General features: G+C 46.0%; 1 long non-coding RNA gene across 3 annotated transcripts; it reads right to left on the minus strand.

Annotated features, from left to right (window-relative positions):
• Positions 1-11,756: 11,756 nt before the first annotated feature.
• On the minus strand, positions 11,757-20,309 carry LOC135398370 (uncharacterized). Of its 3 annotated transcripts, XR_010424093.1 has the most exons (5): positions 19,940-20,309; positions 13,869-13,982; positions 13,564-13,793; positions 11,975-12,057; positions 11,757-11,896 (listed from the first exon to the last, which is right to left on the minus strand). It is a non-coding gene; the product is annotated as an uncharacterized LOC135398370 (long non-coding RNA). The 3 variants fall into 3 exon arrangements; XR_010424094.1 differs by lacking the exon at positions 13,564-13,793; XR_010424095.1 differs by lacking the exons at positions 13,564-13,793; positions 13,869-13,982.
• Positions 20,310-20,995: the final 686 nt, after the last annotated feature.

Raw genomic sequence — 20,995 nt, forward strand, 5'->3', positions numbered from 1 at the left:
ATGGTAAGGTTGAACGGAACATTAACCTCAGCTCTCTTTCTATTATATTTGACTTACAGAACCACAGCACGAAACACGATAAGCTGTTACAACGAATTTGACAATTTACTTCGTGTTTTCCACGAATAATTTCTAATTCACTAATGTTGGAAAGTGCTATGTGCAGAAAGGTCGCCTTACACACACATTTGCAAGCACAACTACCATATAAGCAACGTTTTCACTAAAGCAGTCTATGGAATAGCCGTATGGTGGCGACGCCTGCTGTCTTAGGCAAAATAAAGATATGCCAAAAACAGCTTAGAGTCGAGTTACGTTGCCCGCACATGCTTTCTCTCTCTTTTTTTTTTTTTTTGCGCAAAGTCTTTTCATGTTAAATATTGTACGATATCAAAAGTTTCAAAATGTTATTGTTCTTGACGGAACAGAATGGTACGTTGCAAACGATACCGATTGTTAAATATTACGCCCGATTTTTCCGCTTGTTGGAAGCTTCTCAGTCAATCGGTATCGCCAACAAAACTCGTATAAATTGCGCTCAGTAGCGCCACATTCTAGATTGTTCCACTATACGATAGAGAATATCGGAAATTTCGTTGCATATAAATCTCAAAGCGCTCTCAAGGAGAGTGCCAGCCATATCGCAGAGCAGCCCTCCATCTTGCGATACACTGTAAAATGAACAGCGATAAACACGGTCGCCTCCCTCGCAGCTTTATAGGACGCTCACTGCGTAAAGCTTCAAATGTGCATACAAAGTACACGGGCGGGATGGCAGGGGAGGAAAGGGCGTCAAAATTACAGCACGTGCTCAAGCACGTGTGCCCCCACGTAATCCTCGCGCCCACTTTTAATTTTACCACGCGGGGCCTATGCTATCTATGGCGCTGGCTGTCATTGCTTGCCGACGGAAGTATTGAATCAGCCCGGTACGGGAAAAGACGTCACTTTTGGTGGGAACGCAATGCAAATGAGCGGATTTTGGAATGATCTTTTCATGTTTGTCGACACCGGATATGACGCGTCCATCGTTCAGGACGGAGCTTTGATCCCCTCGCCGTGTGCCTAGCAGATTATGTCGCTGGGAGTCAGCGCGAATGTGTGACGATGATCAGCGCTGCTGGAAAGCTGTCTTTCCTGTACTTTAACGGCGGTCGCTACAAGTGAAAAGACACGTATGATTATGAGTGATTTCGTTCCAAACCGAGGTAATCTCATTTCTTCGGGGTCATAGAAGAACTGACCCACAACGTAGATGTCTGAGTTTCTTCTTCTTTTTTTTTTTTTGAAATCCCGTGTTACCGCCGCGAAGCAACTGTGGCTATAAGTGGCGTACAGGCATGGACAGGTGGAAAGAGGACAGCAGGAAGGAGCGGGAGATAGGGGGTTATGCGGGATCGAAAGCGGCCGTCGTGGGACGTCCAATTCGCATATATTTGGCTTGATTAGCAAGGTTGTTCGGACGTACAACAGTCGTCACTCGAAAAGAACGTCGAACGTCCTGGGCCTACTTCAGGGGGAACTGTGCCGGCATTAGTCTCGAAAGTCTGCCGGAAAACTCAGGGAAAACGTGAGACAGCACATGCAGCTGGTGCCGTGATTCGAACCCGCGTCACCTTCCAGTCTCAGCGCGGAAGGCGATCATCCTAACCACTATGCCACGCGAGCTGGTGAGGAAAAGAATGAAGAGGAATGAACAGGAAAAGTACACGGCTTGCAACGTGTGTAGTCGACGTGAAACCGCGTGATAGCTGCTTAGCTCTCGTTGTTTATTAATAGTGAATTTTAGTTGTATCGTACGTAATCGCCTTGCGTACGCAAGGAAATAGCGTGTTCACCAAGCGCGAGCGCTTCACGAAAAACCACGCTCGGCGAATGCGGAGATGCACAACCTGCTATTTCCTTAGACTGAATAATAATAATTCGTGTTTTTACGTCGGGAGACAACTATGATTATGAGTGACGCCACAGTGGTCTGTCTGTGGATTACTCTTGCCCACCTGGGGGTCCTTTAACGTGCAATAAATTGTCAGCACACGGCAGACCGTATTTAACGTGACTCGCGGACGACGCCGTATCTAAGCAACTTGTACCCTGCCACCAAGTTGCTGCGTCCTGGGCCTAATATATTACATTGCTGTTGAGCGTCTTCTCCTTTCAGAAAGCGGATTGTGCCAGTTACTGTAACATTAATTCTTTCGGTATCGCTTCGTCGGTGTCGTGAAGCGTGTCCATGGCTAATGTCCGACAACGAGTAAGTATCCACTGTAGGATGAATACTTGCCATTTTAGGTATAGCCGAGGCAGCTCGAAGTTTGCCGCAGAATGTAAAGCCTTGTGCACGTTCCCACTGTGCCAGAAAGGATCCGTCGACTAAGCAGTAATCAGCCAGATAAAATTGCTCACGTGACCATAAATGTGTACGATTCCGGTGATAAAGAGCAAGCAAAGAAGAAGATTAGTTTGAGGAGGCGACCTATCACATGCTTCAAGAAAAGAAACAAAGGCGCTGACTAAAAGTGGCCGCTAGCTGATAAGATGTTCGGGATTCATGATGAGTTAAAGATCAGCGCGCCACATATTAAAGGAGCATGGAAGTGACATTTAACATGACCCGAAACCCTCCTTCATCTGTGAAGCTGTCCACAAGGAGTCACCATGCAAAATATTTCCGATCTGCGGCGTAACGTCACTGCGCAATACACTTTACAAAAGACAGCCGGAGAACGGCAGTCGCGGTAGAGAGACACGAGCCCCGCGTGACGTAGAAGCTGCTCAGTGCCTTTTTTCTTTCTTTTTTTTTTTTTTTTCATCTCGGCTCGCGCGTCGCTTATACATGTTTCAGCTGTGCCGTTGGACGTCACTGGTCACGTGCCGTAGCCCGTGATACGTCACGCCGTCTTCGGCTTCGCTTCGGCGCTCTTCGGATGTGGAGAGCGTTCTTTAAAGCTGTGCGGAACAGAGTCTTGCGCGTGCTCTCTGGGTTACCTGCGCTCATCGTTCTTTCGCAGCTGCTCATTTTATTCGTTGTAGAAGAGGTCGCAGCGAAAAACTAAAAATATTTTGGGGGTCACTTCCATGCTCCTTTAAAGGATAGTTCACTCTTGACGGAGCAGATCATATATTTTTTTTGTTGGAAAGGGTAGTGTATTTGATACTTTGTCGAGGTTTTGAGTTGCTTTGCATGGCGTTATTCGGTATAATTTAGTATCGGCATCGCAAAACACTGGAATCCACGCTATTTGAAATTCCCGCACACAGGGATGTATTCGCGACGTCATGAGACAACACTGGTTGTGTTCATTTATTCAACTCGCGCGACACGCGAGTCGGAGTCGTGATGTGTGAGAGTCATCGTACGTCATCGACTCCAGCGACTCGCATCGAGAAGACAGTCGCTGGGAGTCGACTCTCGAGCACCTCTATAGTGTTGAATCCTCGAAGTTTAATACGGGAGTCACTGCCGGCACTGCCACAGGGATGGCGAGCCGCGCAGCGGCATTTTCGTCCACCAAGAGTAGACTCCTTTCGTCTCTCGGGTTGCTCAAGTCCAATAAACGAGCACAACCCCCGTGACGTTACGAGGGCGTTTGCACCCATTGCTACGCGAGACCAACACCTTATGGTTGGGTTAGTTTATTGGGCTAGAGTCGACTCTTGGTGGGCGAAAATGCCGCGGCGCGGCACTCATGACGTCGTCCACGTGACAGTAACTCCCGTTCTAAAATTCGAGGATTCAATGCTAGAGGTGCTCGAGAGTCGACTCGCACCGACTCTCCTTTCGAGGTGGGTGTCTAGAGTCAATGACGTGCGATGACTCTCATACGTCACGACTCCGATTCGCGAGTTTAATAAATAAAAGGCCATCTGCACTCTTTCAATTGACGTCACGCACCTGGCCTTACTGTGGCAGTTCGCGATAGATAGATGTGACGTCACCGAAAGAGCGAAGAAGAGAAAAGCTCACTCATTGAAAATGTATGGCATCCTTCCCATGATATTGGTGCTTTGTGGTCACTATGAAAAGTTCATTCGCAGCACATAAGACAGCGTGTAAATAGACGTGTTTTCTTCACCAGTGAATACCGGAATGGGTAAAGGCAACACTTCTTTCTCTTTACCCTTTAACCGAACACCGGACACTGTGCATTCGCTCTTCTTTTCTGGGCGCATTGATTAGATTCGGCGACGGTAGTTGGCGGACGGGAATCACGCGCGGGAGGCCAAGCTGGTGGAGGGTGCAACTCCTGGCGAACATAAAATTGTCCCAACTGACTGTTTGATTACCCCGTATACCCCGGCACAGCAAGTGTCCACTGGTCAGCCAATGGTTTCGCACAGCCCGGCTTCACGGGTTTATGGGACGTGTGGCCTTTTTCGGAAGCACGCAGGCGGCAAATGGCCTGTCGTCCCCGAAGACAGGATTATAGGAGCTATTCGTGATCGGCCGTATTTATTCCAACTATACTCTGTGTTTTCCTGTCCCCTTCGGAATCTACTGATTGTTTTTCGACCCTCGTATGTTACAAGAGCCGTTTAGTAGTTCAGGATCGAAGGTTATTGCGTTGGCTTCTCCGGCATTAACGCGAGAGCGGACGTACAATTCACTCCACGAGAGAGGCCTCGATGACGTGGCGCGTAATTTAGCGTAGCTTAACGTGTGAAGGGAACTTCTTGTTGCATATTGGCATGGAAACGTGTTCGCACGCTTTGGAGCCTGCACTAGAGGGGACTAAAGAGACAGTACAAGTAGCTTTCGTATAACGTGTCGAGCTAGACAAGTATAACATAGAATTTCCGATTGTTTGTGTGGCTGACAATTTCAGAATAATGAAACTAATTCTTAACTAACTATATTAATTCATTGAATTAACAAAATAAAAGTAAATAATTAAACTACATTGACACAAAAGTAAGCTTTTCGCGTAAAACGTCGGGAGTTCTCCAACGGACAGTGCCTCCTTTTTTTTTTTTTTCATTTTGTTTGTCGGAGCGGCAAAAAAAGGGGAAAAAAAGCTGACGCTGTTCGTATGATACAACAGAGTCAACTAGCATAGTGCCATGAAAACACGACTGCATAGGAACTGGTCTTCCATGCCTTTGCGTTAGTCGTCCAACTGAGTAGGCATCTGAGTGTTGCCATGTACAGATGCTGCTTCGTGAGTTGTAGGAAAGAAACACGATGGATGAAATTTCGCCATTCAATATTAAACTGTTTCATAGACATTGCTGTTCGAATAATTAAATATGTCAGCATGGTTTCATTATGGAACATCGTAATTTAGTTTAATACTATGCCACCTGCCTGAAGAGTTCGTATTGTGATAGATGAAAACATGGATGCCAGGCTGCGTCATCCGAACCACAATTACTCCACACGGCGCTATAAATTGGAAGTGAAAGCCCCTTGTTGCAAGGCTCTTACAGCTATGTCAAGTTCCAGCATTTTTTTTTTTCCTTTTTATAGTTCACTTGATAAAGGGAGCACCATTGTTTGAGCTGCCACTCTAAATAACAAGCCTGATGGCATTTTTGTTTAAAAGTTATGGGAAGTAGAAAATATGCGCATGTGAATCAGTACCCGTGAAGGACAGCTTAAAAAAAGAAAACGGCTCACATTTATTATTCTAATTCTCCGTCATTCTAACTTTATCAGAGCCCAAAGAAACAAATTAACTACAGCGCAAAACAGTGGGTTGCGCGAGAAAAATGGCGAGTCATTAATATATTCTTGAAGCCGATATTTCTAAACTAATTACGCAGGCTCCCTGGGCTGAAGGGTATTAATTGCTTGTTGCTCCGCCTAGCGGTGGTAGAGCGCATTAGGAAAGAGCTGAAGCATTCGCAAAAGGATGTCGCGGCTCTCTGAAAAAGAAAAGCAGTGTCATAACAAAAAGGGAACAAAGCGAAAAAAAAAAAAAAAAACGGGCAAGGCAGCGTTGATGTGGCTTCAGCGAACTACAACGGAAGCCCGAGAAAAGCAGGCGTGATGGAGGAGCAGAGGAATTACTTACGAAATATGAGTAATTATGTTCGCGCTTCCAAAATAAATCGCCCGCTCCAGGCAAATAACGGACACCCGGGCCGGTGTGAAGAATGTGTTCTTTTCAGCTTCAGCTGGGAATGGTTTTTGTGTTTGAGGCGCTTCACGTGCCTCAAATAGAAGGCGCCAAAGAATGCATGATATAGAAAATGTGTTAGCGTGCGTTGCGCTTTATTATACATACAGCGTTGACTACACGATGACACAGGTTTGATATATGTAATTAGGCTTTTTTTTTTTTTATTCAGTACTGGGTCTCCAATGTCGTACAGCTATTGTTCATGCCTTAATATCTTTCCCTCCCGGCAGTACTGAGGTTAGGTTACGCAAGGACACCGCCGTGTATCTAGCCCATGCGTGTCATTTAACAAGTTGTAGCTGACAGCCCACGCCAAATTCCAGGTGCACGAGCAACGAGGTCCTTAAACGGAGCAGGCTCAATAAAGCATGCCCTAAACAGAGTAGGCGCTGAATACTTTCGCCTTTTCACCGCCAGGAGTCCCTGGGCCCCACCTACCATTGAGGTCCCTGAATAGAAAGGGCGGTACTGTTGTCATAATGCAGAGGACTATCTTTGTGCTCCTGAGTCGACTTCCTGAGGCCGAAATAGACCACCACGGGCGCAGAGCATTGAGAACGGAGGACGCGTCGTGGGGGTGCACACAAAGGTGTGAAATCTCGATTTCAGGCTTTTCTTTGCTAAATGCCAGGTGAGAAGTGACACGCACAAAAGTGCCACACCACCGTGGGTCCAGCGAGAGATATATATGTATATCTAAGCGAGAACGCCGTCATAGAGGGCAGGAAAAATGGCAACTCTTAGGGGTCTCCTGAATATCGGGGAGGACTGTTGAGTTGTAGCTATTGTAGCGTCTCCGTACAAAAGCTGGTGAAGAGTCCTGGCTTAGAGATTTTACGGCTGCAACGGGGGGTCACCCAAAAGACGAGCTCTGTAAGAGATTGATTTCAGGCCCAAAAATCACGGCTAGCTTGGTGAAAGCATTGGCACACCGCGATACGGGGCTAAGGTACCGTATTATGACCCACAGCACAATGGCACTGACCGATTCGGATTTGGCGACTCTTCTAGCCAACCTGCTGTCAGACATGGCTTTGATGAGGGAAAGGCTCTCATTATACTGACCTTGGCATGGACCCATAAATGCGTGTGTCCGCATAGGGAGTAAAAATGCGACGTCCCCTCTCCTTCGTTCCTACAAAAGTAAATAGCGATGAACAGGGTACGACAGTTGTCATCACCCAATGAAAGCAAATAGCTTGCGTGTAAGAATTGTAAGAGGACATACGTATGAGGATATAAAACATGCACATATCTACATAGATGAACGCGAGTGACTGAGTGCTGTAGATCGCGTTTAATAAATAGTCGTCTTGTTTTATCACTCATGAATTTATTTTTTGAATTATGAAACTGTTGAATGACTTATGAATTATGAATTCGGTCTCTATACTACTCTATATTATAATGCAAGGAGGTCACACGACAAGGAAAATTCTGAAAAGAGCACAGAAATTGCCTGTGCATACCAGTTAGACTTCAGGGCACACAGATACCAAGAGACCAGATATAATGTTGTCGCGTCAGTTAGCAGTTACCTATGTAGCCTGAACACCCTTGAAGATTCGCTACTTTGTAGCGTAAAACCATCACGGACACCAAAATCAAGCCATCGCCATTGTTGAAAAATAGCGCCCCGTTGTGCTGCTGGTCGAGCAGAGCAAATGGTGAGAAAAGAAAAACAAAACGAACAATAAGGTTCTTCTTGGCTCCTTCAGTCCCGCTGCGGTACAAACAGACGCCCCTGTCGATGAACCCAGCGCACTAGATTCAACATCCGGCGTGAATTTCAATTCGTGCAAACACCGCGTTGACATTCCCGCAACATTCCCTTTGACAACTTTGACAACTAGCTTTTTCGCCTCTTTTTTTTTTCTTTTTTGTCTTCTTTTCCTCGGGCGACAGCTATTTTGTCTTTCACACCCATTGCAGTCCCCTTTTCTTCTGTCACATCCTGCACCTTCACGAGCCTTTCACCCCTTCTCACCTGACAGCCACTACGAGCAGCGTCCCTCTGGCAAAGCACAAAAAGTCACTGTAGGCACAATGCCATCCACTATTTGAAAGGCCAGGCTCCATTTTGCTCTTGGGTAGACTGTCTCGTCTGAATGCCTTGACAGCTGATGTTCGGATTGAGGTGGCGCTCGACGCCGAGGGACGTACTCGAATTATTTTGACGTTGACCGGGTTATCAGTAGGATGCCGACATACTCAAAGAATATCTGTTTTACTAGTATAAAAAGAGAGATCTGCTTAGTAACTGATTCATTCCGACAAACTATACGCAGCCAAGTTCCCTCCGTCGCGATGTGCGTCCACGTATAAGGGACTAACCAATCAGCCGTGCTCTGTGTAAGCTACGCCGACTCAAAGCGAATAACTGATACATCAAACGAGGGAAAACTAAACGGCGACCAAAGAAAGAGGAAAAAATCATCCGAATGTGTCATTTAGATTTATATACATATAAGTGACCCGAGATCCCTGACACACGAGAGTAGAATAGATGTTTGTATAAACAAGTGAAAAGCAAAAGCGGCGCGTGTAGCGAAGTTGGGGCTGAAACAACGCAATTGGTCGCCAGAGGGAAGGTCCTTCTGGAAATCCCCAAAGTCCCCACTGCTGAGAGCGTTGGGGAGTACGCGAGTTGGAAGGGACTACAGATAAACGACCTCCAATCGGCAAATATTCCTTCTAAAACGAGAGTCATCACTCAACGGGAAGTGCTCGTGTGATCAAAGCGAGACCCTCTTTCGAGCAACAGGCATTCAGCCGGACCCCGGGAATTGAAAGATAAACCAGCTGGGAATTCGACGCTGCCTTTGTCCGCCACCCGAGAGAAAACGCTGCTGTCGGGGATGGAGATTTTTCCGTATTACGAATTTCTATATACCCATAAGTATACAAGAATGAATAAATATCGTCCAGCTTCTGTTTCTCGCAGCAATTCTCCAGGACTGCTTTCCGCAGTGCTATTCATCGTGAGCATCGATAGTCGATTGCTGGCAACACTGTCAAGGTACAGAGTGCTTTGCTCATAGTTCAACAGGGATCTCTTGTGCCCCCTTACGTTATTGACAAAAAGAGAGCTCAAGAGCGTAGAAACTTATTTGCCAACACAAAGCAGCCTATGGAGTGCTCCCGTTGCTGCACGTATATAGGCCCACGCCCCATTTTAAGTCTTCATACCTGTTCGCTTGCTTTTCGAAACATAATTTTAAATAACGTAGCATCGAAAAATGTTAGTGGCTAGAGCTTCAAAAACGAAAAAGCAGATATATATTTGTTGAACTTTCACCTTCTACCATTGTCCATTGCCTTTCCATTCATTACCATCAATTTATCTGCTGTTGTTGGTTCACCTTCTGCCTTTTTTTTCTAATCATGATGCTAGTAGTGGGGCGGAGGGGGGGGGGGGGGAGAGAAAGGGAGGAAAGTAGTAGTGCTAGTAGTGGGCAATAATGCAGAAGTGTAGGCCTCACGGCTTTCTACTCTTCCTTCTATTATTTCCACTGTTGTTGTTGCGCGGTTGCGGTTGCTGCCTTTCTCGGGCTGCAGAGACCCCCCCCCCCCCCCACCCAAAATAAAACGCCGTAATTGCCATAAGACACCTAACATATCATAAAATGACGATATACACTAAAAACACGAGCGCAGTCAAGTGTGTATACGCAATTCATTACTGAAAAACGCCACTTGACACGCCAACAGAAGTCAGTAAGCTGCCTTCCCAAACGGAATAGTGACAAGATGAAAAACGAGTTCTAATATGTGGTGCTTCGCGAACGATTATGACCGTTCAAAAGCACTGAGCTTATGTCATATTTACCGAACTGTATTATGGCCATTCCTTTCAGTTCCAACTCAAAAGAAAAAAGAAAAGTAAAGAAGCAAACTCACTAACAGAAAAGCAAGCTGACTTTATCCACTCTGAATGGTTTCAAGCTTGTTACACTAATATGACTCGTAAAAAAAAAAAAGAAAAAAAGAAACACAATAGCCCTTGCACATAGCTGATCCTTTCTAGCTTCGTGTGGATGACAAGGATGATTAGAGAGGCGGCTGCTTTAAAAAACAAATTGTAAACTGACTGTTTACCAACGCGGTCATTCGTAGTTGCGCTCGAAGACCAGACTGCTGTGGCGGTAACTTGCTGTTGAGATGCATGAGGAAAAGAAGTGCGCACACACGTACGTGCTGCTTAATGCGGACAAGGCCAGCACTATATGCCATGCAAGGGGAAAAATGCGGCCCGCGTGTTTTTGTTTCAGTATTATTCCGTGTTAGTGCCGCGAAGCAACTGTGGCTATGAGCGGCGTACAGACGTGGACAGATGGAAAGAGGACAGCAGGAAGGAGTGGGGGACAGGGGGGTTAGTATGCGTCCTGGGCAGACTTCAAGGGGAACTGCGCCGACATTCGTCTGGCCCGTGTGTTTGAGACTCCTGTTTTAGAGTACGGAAAAACAGTTACCTGGTTCGAAATTTTCGAGCGTCTCCCAACCTGGGCCTTCCCCCCCCCCCTACCGTATCATAATAATCTTTATATGGATCGAACTCTTCAGGAATGCGCAGCAAAACAGAAGAAAACAGAACAAAAATGTTGTGTTCTAGCAGATTGCGAAAATTTAGTATGCAGGTATAGCAACATCATAAGATACTGAGCCCAACTTCGAGTTAGCATACCTTTGAAGGAGCCAAATACACTGCCGTTAGATATTTAGAGCAACATTATACCCGAATTACCAGGGTATGGTATGGGGAAAGAGAGCGGGAAACCGCTGCTCTTATTTGGTAGCGGTGTGGCATCGCGTTACATTCCGAAAATTGAAGTATTCCGTTACTCAATTAATCCCTGCAGCCAGCGCGACACCGCTGTTCACCGAAGATCTTAGCTGAGGTATAGGGAAGAAAATTATGAAGAACCGAAGAGATTCAAAACGTTCTATAGTTCATAAGCTTCAAGGCCTGAAACGCATGCAGCGTTTTGCCGACGATTCCGCGACGACCTCGGCGCGCTACCTCGGAAAAGCCAGTTTTCCAGCGAGCGCGTGAGGTGTACACTCTAAAAACTGAACTTCACCGCATAGCACACTCTGCGCCAACCATTACCACCAATGATATAGGGCTATCGTTTCTGATTCGAGGAGTGATGGAGGCGTACGCCTTTTCCCAAGCAGCACAATGTACTGAAAGTCGAGTGCAATAGGGGTGGACGGGTAGGTGGCAGGCCTTGAACAGACTTGTGAAACTAAAGAACTTTGATAAGACACATACCGTCCACCCCTATTGCACTTGACTTTCAGTACATTGTGCTGCTTGGGTTTGTGTCCGTTATCATGTATCCGAATTGACACAAAAAGGCGTAAGCCTCCGTCTTTCTTGGAATCAGAAGCGATAACCCTATCATTCGTCGCAATGGTTGGCGCAGAGCGTGCTATGCGGTGACGTACAATTTTTAGAGTGTAGGTCTGTCGACTACAGATACCCCAGTACAGGAACTGGAAGACGAGGGCGCTGTCCGCCGTGCGACAAATAAAGTTGCGTATAAGCAGGTTGCACGAATTCTCGGGACAACACCCAATGCGCTTAGATTGTACGATTGTACTCATCATTTGTACGATATTACGAACGAATGACGCACACAAAGCGTTTATAACAACATCACCGGAATGTGTGAACGGGTGAACGATAATAGCACAACAACACCCGCGACATTTTCACGCTGAGAAACCGCTCTATGCGTTTCAATCTTCAGTTACTTCCAAGGCGAAGACTGCAATGAAAAGGATGCCAGATTAGAACATGCCCATAATTTATGTCGCGACTAAACACGTATACGTCGAAGACTCGCCTTCTATTGTGGTCCCCCCGGACGAAGTCCTTCGCAAAGCTGCAATATCGATTGGAGTAAACGTAGATATCAGCACGTCATCCCTGAGGGAGATAAGCCAAGGGAGATCATAAGCCATTCAAGCCTTTCAGACGGAATACATGGCGGTGGTCGTGTAGGGGGCCCCTGTGAAACGTTGTTGGAACTTAATCTCGTCTAGCAGAGTTGACAAATCTCGTTGTCTGAACAAGCAGAACCGGGATTGACGACACAGGATGCGTAGGCGGTGAATATTCATGAGGGATTTTTGACAGTACTTGAGCAACGGCGGCTCATGTCATCTCGCTTGTGCCAGCCCGTTTTCTCGATTGCTTATCGCTATGCCCCACTGTTTGTGCATGCGGCGGCCAAAATGAAATGAGTGGGAAGATGATGAGGGGGAGAAACCACGCAAGATTCCCAATGAAGAATTGCCTGCGGTTTTCCGGGTTACCGTCTCCTGTGAGAAGTGATAACAGTTTCTCCGTTGAATCATCTTCCCAATGGCTCTCTTATTTCACGCAGTTGTGGCGTTCGTGTATCCAACAGAGTCGGTGCAACGTGGGCACTGGGCCATAAGGCTCCGGGTCCTGTGTGACAGGCAATACAAAGGTTGCAGTGCTGCGTAGTAGTAGGGTAAGGTGGTCTCTTGTTGAAGACAGTTGAACTATTTTGTCAATAGCAGTCAGAATAATCGCCTAAATTGTATCATAATTCGTTGACTGAATCCCCAAACCTTCCAGAAATGATCCACAAATGACTGTGGTGCTAAACCAGATATTTATTTCGTACGAGCCAAGAATGACAGGCTACATATTTCCATCAACTTACCCCACCCTATGGGTAAGTTGAGGATATCAAAAAATTAATGCCGGGTTTAAATTTTGTCTTTTGTTTGGGCCAACCGAAACGGTCATCCACGAGTAGTGCACATGGAAACACAGGGCAGTGACACAGCATGATAACGGTGAGGTCATATTTTATTAGCCGAGGAGCAGAAATGAGCAAATTGGAAGTCAATGCTCGCGAAAGTTACAGATGGGACAAAAAAAAAAAAAAAAAAAAGCCCCTCTAACCTCGACCACATCTGCAAAACATCGTCTCACGTCTTTCTAAAAAGCCACGTGCAGAACGCCAACACGCTACTTCAAAGCCCAGACAACGACTGTGCTCACCCTGGTTTCACAGACGAGAAAAAAATATTGCTAAGAAAATGCCACGCGAAAAACCCAAACTGTCCTCAACTTGCCCCCGGCTTCAAGTAGCCCCACTTTACCCTAGATGAGGCAATTAAACATAGAAGGACAAACACAACACACGCCTCATAACGCCCAGTTGCATACTTCAAATTGAATGATGGCAGTTGAAGAAAAGGCACCAGCGATGGGATTCGAACCCACACCCTCTGATTGCCGGTCAGCGATATGCTACCAATTAGAGAGAGTATAGCTGGTATGGTGTAATTGGGAGAAGGTTGTGGGTTCGAATCCCACTGTTGGTGCTTCTGAAGTCGTCTGTGCAGCTTAATGTATAAATATGCACAGAACACGCATGAGAATGTGGGCACACACTTGAAATTTCGGAGCTTGACGGTCGATATCCAAAGTGTCGTCTCACGGGCCATCGCGGGCAAACAATGAGTCACACACACACACACACACAAAAAAAAAAGAAAGAAAGAAAGAGGAAAAATACGAAGGAAAAAGCACGAAGCCAAGATCTGGCACATGTGACGCCTCGATGGTTCAGTATGTTGAATGCTTGGCTCTCAAATCAGACGTTAGATACAACCATGTATAACCTGAGAAAAAAAAAAGACATGCGAGCCTCAAGTACTTCGCAACGAACAAAAAGGAAACAAACTGTCAGGGCTTACCTTTTCTGGAGCCTAACAAATTCTCTGGAGTTACATGCCTCGATTACAGAACGGCACCTGACGAAAGGAACAAAGCGGTAGCAGTGGGACTCGAGCTCACACCTCTCCGATTACCTGTCAAAGATATTACCCATTGTACTATACTCGCGTGATCCTCCCGTCAGCATACCGCGATGCCCCGTTCAGACAGAAAAGACCGTGCATTCATCATCTCTCCACATGACGACGCGGGAGGCATTTTCACATAGTAACATAACACGAAACTAGTAACCATGGCGTTAAAAGCTTCAGATCACAACCCTCGTGTAGGAAAGATTATGGTCACCCTTTTCGGGACCTCCGTTAGTAGATTACATGCTTCACGTGCTAAGCTGTAAAATGACGCTTCAAATATGCATAATGTCTATTCGTATGCAGAGGCACTCAAGATTATGTACAACGAGCGAATGGCGTGTTCAGTATCCTATCAACCAATAACCTAATACAGCCTACACAGCAAAAAATTCGAGTGATGTTCTTTACGAGCTGCGGATTTCTTCTGCTCCTTAATAATTGAGAAAGGCCACACAGAACGCACCAAGAGATGCGAAGCTTCGTTTAACACTACGTTGTGCAAGAAGTGGAAATGCAAAAGGCGTTGTTTAGTTCTTGTTTCTTAGAGTTGTATCCTCGGTAAAATGGAACGTAGCAATACAATAGACAGCCAATGCTCCGCATTCCTTCTGGAATGTACAGAATTTGGTTAAACATCCATGAACAGGGACATGGTGTCACCCATTGGCCGTAAGATCATAGCCATCATTCAGACGGTGCATTCTCCTCAACAAGACTAAAACCCCGCATTTCAAATGTTCTCCCACACACAGAGGCTTAGTACTCCCTGCTTCCCGTTGTATGGACGCGCGAGGCCACTGCTTGCGCCACCTGGTGACGAATACATAGCACCACACACGAGCTCGGCAATATGGAGCAAAACTCACAAAGCTTTCAGATTATTCCCCTCTACATAATCTGAGAATTAAACGACCGAGTTGAGGAAGAAGGCCCGCTCTGGGACGCTGACCAACAATGGTAGTGGTGCCTGGCTTCACGCATCTAAGCAGGTATCCTCCTTGAGCCCTAATGCTCAAAATGATGACGTTGATCCCATTGTTGGGTGACAGGAGGGGGTTGGTTGAGCTGAGTATTGCTTTTTAAAACGATTCTTTGGGAAGATTTGTCCACATTCATTTTGGCTGGGCACGGATATATAACGACGGCTTGTGTGCCCTTTGTCGCGATTCAAATGCCAGAAAGAGGATCAGGAAAAATATGAAGTGACGTTTCATCCAATACCCTGCGCTTGCATATCTGTTCAGGCGTGTTTTTTAAGTCGTCTTTTGGTACTGTGCTTACGATGCAGCTTGAAGCGTTTTTCCGTCTGTAGATTTACCTGCGTCGTATCGTTCCATGTTGCTCATTTCTATACTTCCTTCCTTATTTTTTCATAACCAACGTGGCACATTTGTTAAAAGACTCACTCGCCTAGATCAATCAGAAACCGTCATCACTGCTGTTTCATTTGTTTAATTTCCCCGAGAAAACACTATGTGAGTTTTGCATGCACTGCAAGGAAAAGAAATGGAGTAAATTCAGTAATTGTAACTCTTATTCACCTAGATTGCATTGACTCCTCATCACACTCATCACTCTCACCACCTCACTAATCACTTACTACTCACTCATCACTCACTCCTCACTTTCACTCCTCATCACTCTTTATCACATCACCATCACCATCAACCTCATCTTAGTCCCCTGTAAATAGCCCCTAAACGTCGCATGAATTTCTGTGCATTTATCCTGAAAGGGTTCAATGGGTGTGTCAATGCACCTAGTCCGCAAAAGGACTACGATATCTAGTTTTCTGTTGTTGTTGTTGTTTTTTTGCCTTAGAATGTGGAGTCATCGGACAGTGCCACTGTAAAATGTTTCAAAAACTTTATTGCAAATACTCTGTCCCTCCGTTATAGCTGCGACGTACGCATCTCATAACAGAACCTCCCAACAGAAAGCCAACAGCATCGCTACAAGCAGCGGCATAGCGCAAACTTAAAGCCCGTACGCCAGGAAATAACGTTCTACGCTACATTCGAAGCAGAAGTAAAAGAAAGAAAAAAGCACGTCACAATGCACCCTTTAAAGGTTTAACTCTATTTCACCCAGCAGCACGGTGTTTGCTGATGGCGTCTTTAAGACTCTGATGCGTCTGTCTCTTTGTGGGGAATGTCAGTGGGGCAAGAAGCATTAGGAACAATGCATTAGGAAACAATGCGCCGCGCCTATTCAGCACATTTCCACCCTCATCCCTTTTAAAAGTCTATGCGAAAGCGACATCCTGTAGACGAATAGATGCGCACCACTTCGATGTCGTGCACGGGAATATAAGAGCGTTTATCTAATCCGACCTTCAAGGTTCAATAAATACGTTCTCGCAGCACAGTTCATGAAAGAAATCCAGCAACAGCCGTATCGTACAGCGGTAGACATAGCACACGCCGTATTACCGAAACCGAAATCCTAACATGTTTCGGAACTGTTCACACGTTTCTCCCCGCAGCCAAAAGATACGCGACAGATTCCCCAATGAAGGCAGAACAGTACCTTTCCGTTCCCTCTCTGTCTTTAATCTCACTGTGAACAATACATTACAACAGCAGGCACTCAGCAACCGTCCAAAGTGTCCAGAGACAAATCCAGCTCCGCATCCCACTGTCAACAAGCTGGCCCCTTTGCGGCCTAACGATCGTTAGATGAAACCTGGTCGGGTGTCCGCGGAGCCCTCCTGACTGAATGATCCCTAATACCATTGGGAAGCCAAAGCCACTAAAGGAGTGAGTAGGGGACGCTCTAATCTCGACGACTTCGCTAATCTATATCCGCCCCAAACCTTAATCCTGCGAGCTAATATCGACGCCCCGAGCGTCGCACAAAACCTTTTCATAAACACAATGGTCACCGGAGTGTGACTCCCGCCCAGATTGTATCACCACGTATCAATCAAAATAAGGCCCTTTTCTCTCTGCTCGCCTTTAATCACCCCTCCACATACACAAAGACAGCCCTCCTGCACGCCAACCAGCGCGCCCGATCGCGGTGGCAGATATGCGGAAGCCCACAAGTCGACACCCTCAATTTCGCACTCGCACTTGATATCCCGCTCAGCCACATGCGCAATATTTTCGGTCATGATGATTCTTCATGCACAGGTCAGGCGTGGAATTTGATAATTCTGCATTTCAAGTGCTGAAGGGCTGTGCGCGATTCGATAGCGTATTACACGAGAGGTCCAGTGTGCGTTGCAAGTCTGTAAGCGCGGAAAGTGTACCCTAATTCTGGATGAAATATTTTCGCTATTGAAATCATTAATCGGGCTTTATCCGGGCGCATTTTCCGACATTTCAACGCGTGTCAGTTCGCTTTCCAGTCATCCCAAAACCAGCCAGGTCATTCTGTGGAAATTTCACAGTTCCATATATCGGAGAGTACAACGTGTTTTGCATCCATTCGTGTTTGTTTTGGTAGGGCGAAGAGAAAGGTAACATTGATTAGAAAGTAGTCCTCCATAAGTTTCCTCAGCGTCATCTGTGCACAATGTGACGTATCAGAGAGTTTTAGTATAGACCGGACGGTATTTACGAGAACGATTCCGAAGACATGATAAACCAATCGCCTTATTCCCTTAAAGTTGCTAGCTATTCCCTTAAAGTTAAAGTTGCTGACAATACCTGATCTTTGATTTGACAGGTATCCCATCGTTTTCGTAGCGCGCTACCGATCTACCGAAACTCCCAACTGCCAGTCTTCGCTTCCGGTATAGCGAGTAATCGTCAATCAAATATAGACGAATTCCCTCAAGAAAAATCACGTTTCAATTGCAAGCATGATAACATAGGGTATACAGGGTGTTTCAGAAACGTGTCATTCGGACTTTATAAAAAAACGGGGCGACGGAAAAATAAGGGGTAAACGGCATTTGTGTGGCAACTTAATTTGCCACCTTGTAAAAATATTTTAATTTGATTTTAATTCAAAGAAATTGAATTCCTTTAATTAAACTCCAAAATTTCCCAAGTCAACCTAACGTTTTTTTACAGAATTAGAGAGCCCGTAGCGAACTTAGTCAGATCCACCAAGAAATTCGCTCTATATTGCAAATGGAACTGCCCCCAAAAATTCCCGAAATTGAGGCTTCAGAGTTTCGGGTATACAACGGCGCACAAAATCAGTCGCGCAAAATCAACGCGCACAAAAGACGCGCGGAGAGCAGGACATGCTCATGTCCCCACGAAGCTAGGACAATTTATCGCCGAACCGGCGTGCAGCACAAGACGTGCCGATAACAAGGCGGTTGACATTCCACCATACGTTGATAAGCGGCAAACAAAAATGATTCCACCTCTTTTTTCCCGCCCTATTTTTTTCGACCTTCTATCTTTCATGGGAGCAGGAGCATGTGCTGCTCTCTGCGCATCTTTGCGACTGATTTGGTGCGCCGTTGAATACCCGAAACTTTGAAGCCTCAATTTCGAGAATTTTTTGAGGCAGTTCCATTTGCAATATCGAGCGGATTTCTTGGTGGATCTGACTAAGTTCGCTACGGGCTCTCTAATTCTGTTAAAAAAAAAAACGTTAGGTTGACTTGGGAAATTTTTGAGTTCAATCAAAGAAATTCAATTTCTCTTAATTAAAATTAAATGAAAATATTTTTACAAGGTGGCAAATTCAGTTGCCACACAAGTGCCGTTTACCCCGTATTTTTCCGTCGCCCCGTTTTTTTTATAAAGTCCGAATGACACGTTTTTTGAAACACCCTGTATGCTTCAATTAAACCACAATTAGCACTTCGATTACAGAGTTCCTTTATAAAACTTCAACACCCCTCCTGTGCAAATGTATCCGCGTTACTCCTCTAGAAAAACCGGCAAGAACGGACTCCCATCCCCACAGCAGGACAGCGTGTGGCGTTGTCGCTGGTGCTCCCCGGAGGCGGATTCTCCTCCGGTCCGCACAGAGCTTAGTCACTGCCCAAGCACATGTTTTACGCTAATGGAGCCCACCTAAAGAACACGAGAACAAACTTTGCCCGCTTGTTTTACCTTTCTCTCGGCCCTTGTCGCTCTGGCCCGTGTTCCCCCTTTTTATATTGAGAAACCTTGTCGGGGTCAGTCGGGTGAAAGCACAAACAAGGCAGGGGTGGTTCGTTGCTGTCCTTTGCAGCGAGCGCTTTTTCCCCCCCTTCGATCGAAGAAAGCGAAAGGAATCGGTCCACTCTGACCGGAACATAAGTTCCTTGCGGCTGCGGGGGCAATCGGTCAGCCTTCTCGGTGCTTTCGTACCGTAGGAGGTTCCGGGAAGTTGGTAAGCGCAGGCATACCGGGCAAATGAGTCTTGATAATACAAAATGACTACTTTCTTTTACTTGGTGATCGCAGGCTCCCTATACTAAATCCTGATACCAATTTATTCCTCGACGTTTCGTGGAATTGATATCTCACAGGGAGCGAGTGAGAACGCGAAGCAAACGTGCACATGGCGCATTAACTATAAGAAATGTGGTGTCGCATTAACGCCCATTTCACACTAACGTTTTTCCTCGTCCGTGTTTTTCATGCAGCCAAAACGGACCCATTGTTACCTACGGGGCTCTGTGATAATTTTTAGAACGACGAAGGACTGTCAATAGGTTAGTATCTCGTCACGTATGTGTTCCAGACGAAGGTGCGATCGTGCGTGGGTGTCGTCTTGTATCTCAACTTATTCTGGTCACATGTTTGTATTGCAAACTGTAGGATGGGACAAGACGAACATCATCACAATGTGTTGCCATCAGATTGGAAGTCAAATCACCTGGACTCGCTCCCTCTAACGTTTCAAACAAACTAGAGGAGAACGCGGACAAGGACTCACAGCATGTCAAGGATTAATGTATGTGCTAGTCGTCGCCAAGCAACAGTCCAAAACGGCGGAAAGCTGCAAACGGGATAACGGCACAACCTCCAGACCCACTTAGAGGAGGATATCATACGTACCTCTGGTTCCTTCAAAGAGCATCGTTGAAGTTTGCCAACGCCTGCCGAAGAGGACAGCCACAAACCAATACCAGCCAATATACCATCGAACAAAACTTTTCTCAAGCCGCTTCTCCACGTGAGGGTGAAACACAGGGGGCTCAAATCATGAGCGACGAGCAAGCAGTGTTGTACTACTAAGCATATACGTAGCGTCATTCTATTAAAAACGTGGACCACAGGGAGACCCTTGTGGTTAGTCCTTTGCACTGACACATCCTGTTTCTATGCCACTCACATAATTCGGCACAAAATGGATCCTCTAAAGACCAGGGGATCAAGAAAATACCTAGAGCGTTTCGATCGCCACCAGAGAGGCTCGCAACGCGCGCTCTGGATATTCACTTCGGCTTTCTTTCACGTTGGCTACTGCTACTGAATACTGCGGCTTGAAATGCGGGACTAAGAGTACGACGTCCAGCCTGCAAAGTGAGTGGCGAACTTTCCTGGGCTTAGGGTCCCTGCCTTTATAGTTTAACCCGAGAGAACAAAAGGAGATTGTCTCGCAAATCCTAAAGGAAATTTTCCTGGTTCCAAATCTTACTCACGTCCACCTCCAGAAAAATAAAGAATGACGTAAGTGGTCTTTATAGAAACACGACAAAAAAAGAAAAGAAATAGAAAAGAGGAAACGTTTGCCTGCATGACTTGAACAGCTGTGACGTGCATTCTCAGATGTCTATGTACAGATCGACTCCACAGGACTCTTACAATCCTCGTCCTTATCAGTGGCATACCTATTTCAGCGCAAGTTCAAATGATGGTTGATTGAATGAGATTTTCGTTGCGCAGCTTGCTACGTCATTTACCAGGGCGTCTCTTCGTTATTTCGAAAACGCCTATCGTCTTGTGGAAGGTCTGTCCGCAATTCATGCATGCTCTCGCATGCACATGATGTACCATTATACCCACCATGAGCATGTGATGTATTTTAACATAAGCAACAGGAGGACCTCCCAGTGTATCCCACAGGCAGCACCAAGTTTTGAACTTGAAACTCGATTTCTTAACGAAGAA

The sequence above is a fragment of the Ornithodoros turicata genome, chromosome 1, assembly GCF_037126465.1.
Source record: "Ornithodoros turicata isolate Travis chromosome 1, ASM3712646v1, whole genome shotgun sequence".
Lineage (NCBI taxonomy): Eukaryota > Metazoa > Arthropoda > Arachnida > Ixodida > Argasidae > Ornithodoros > Ornithodoros turicata.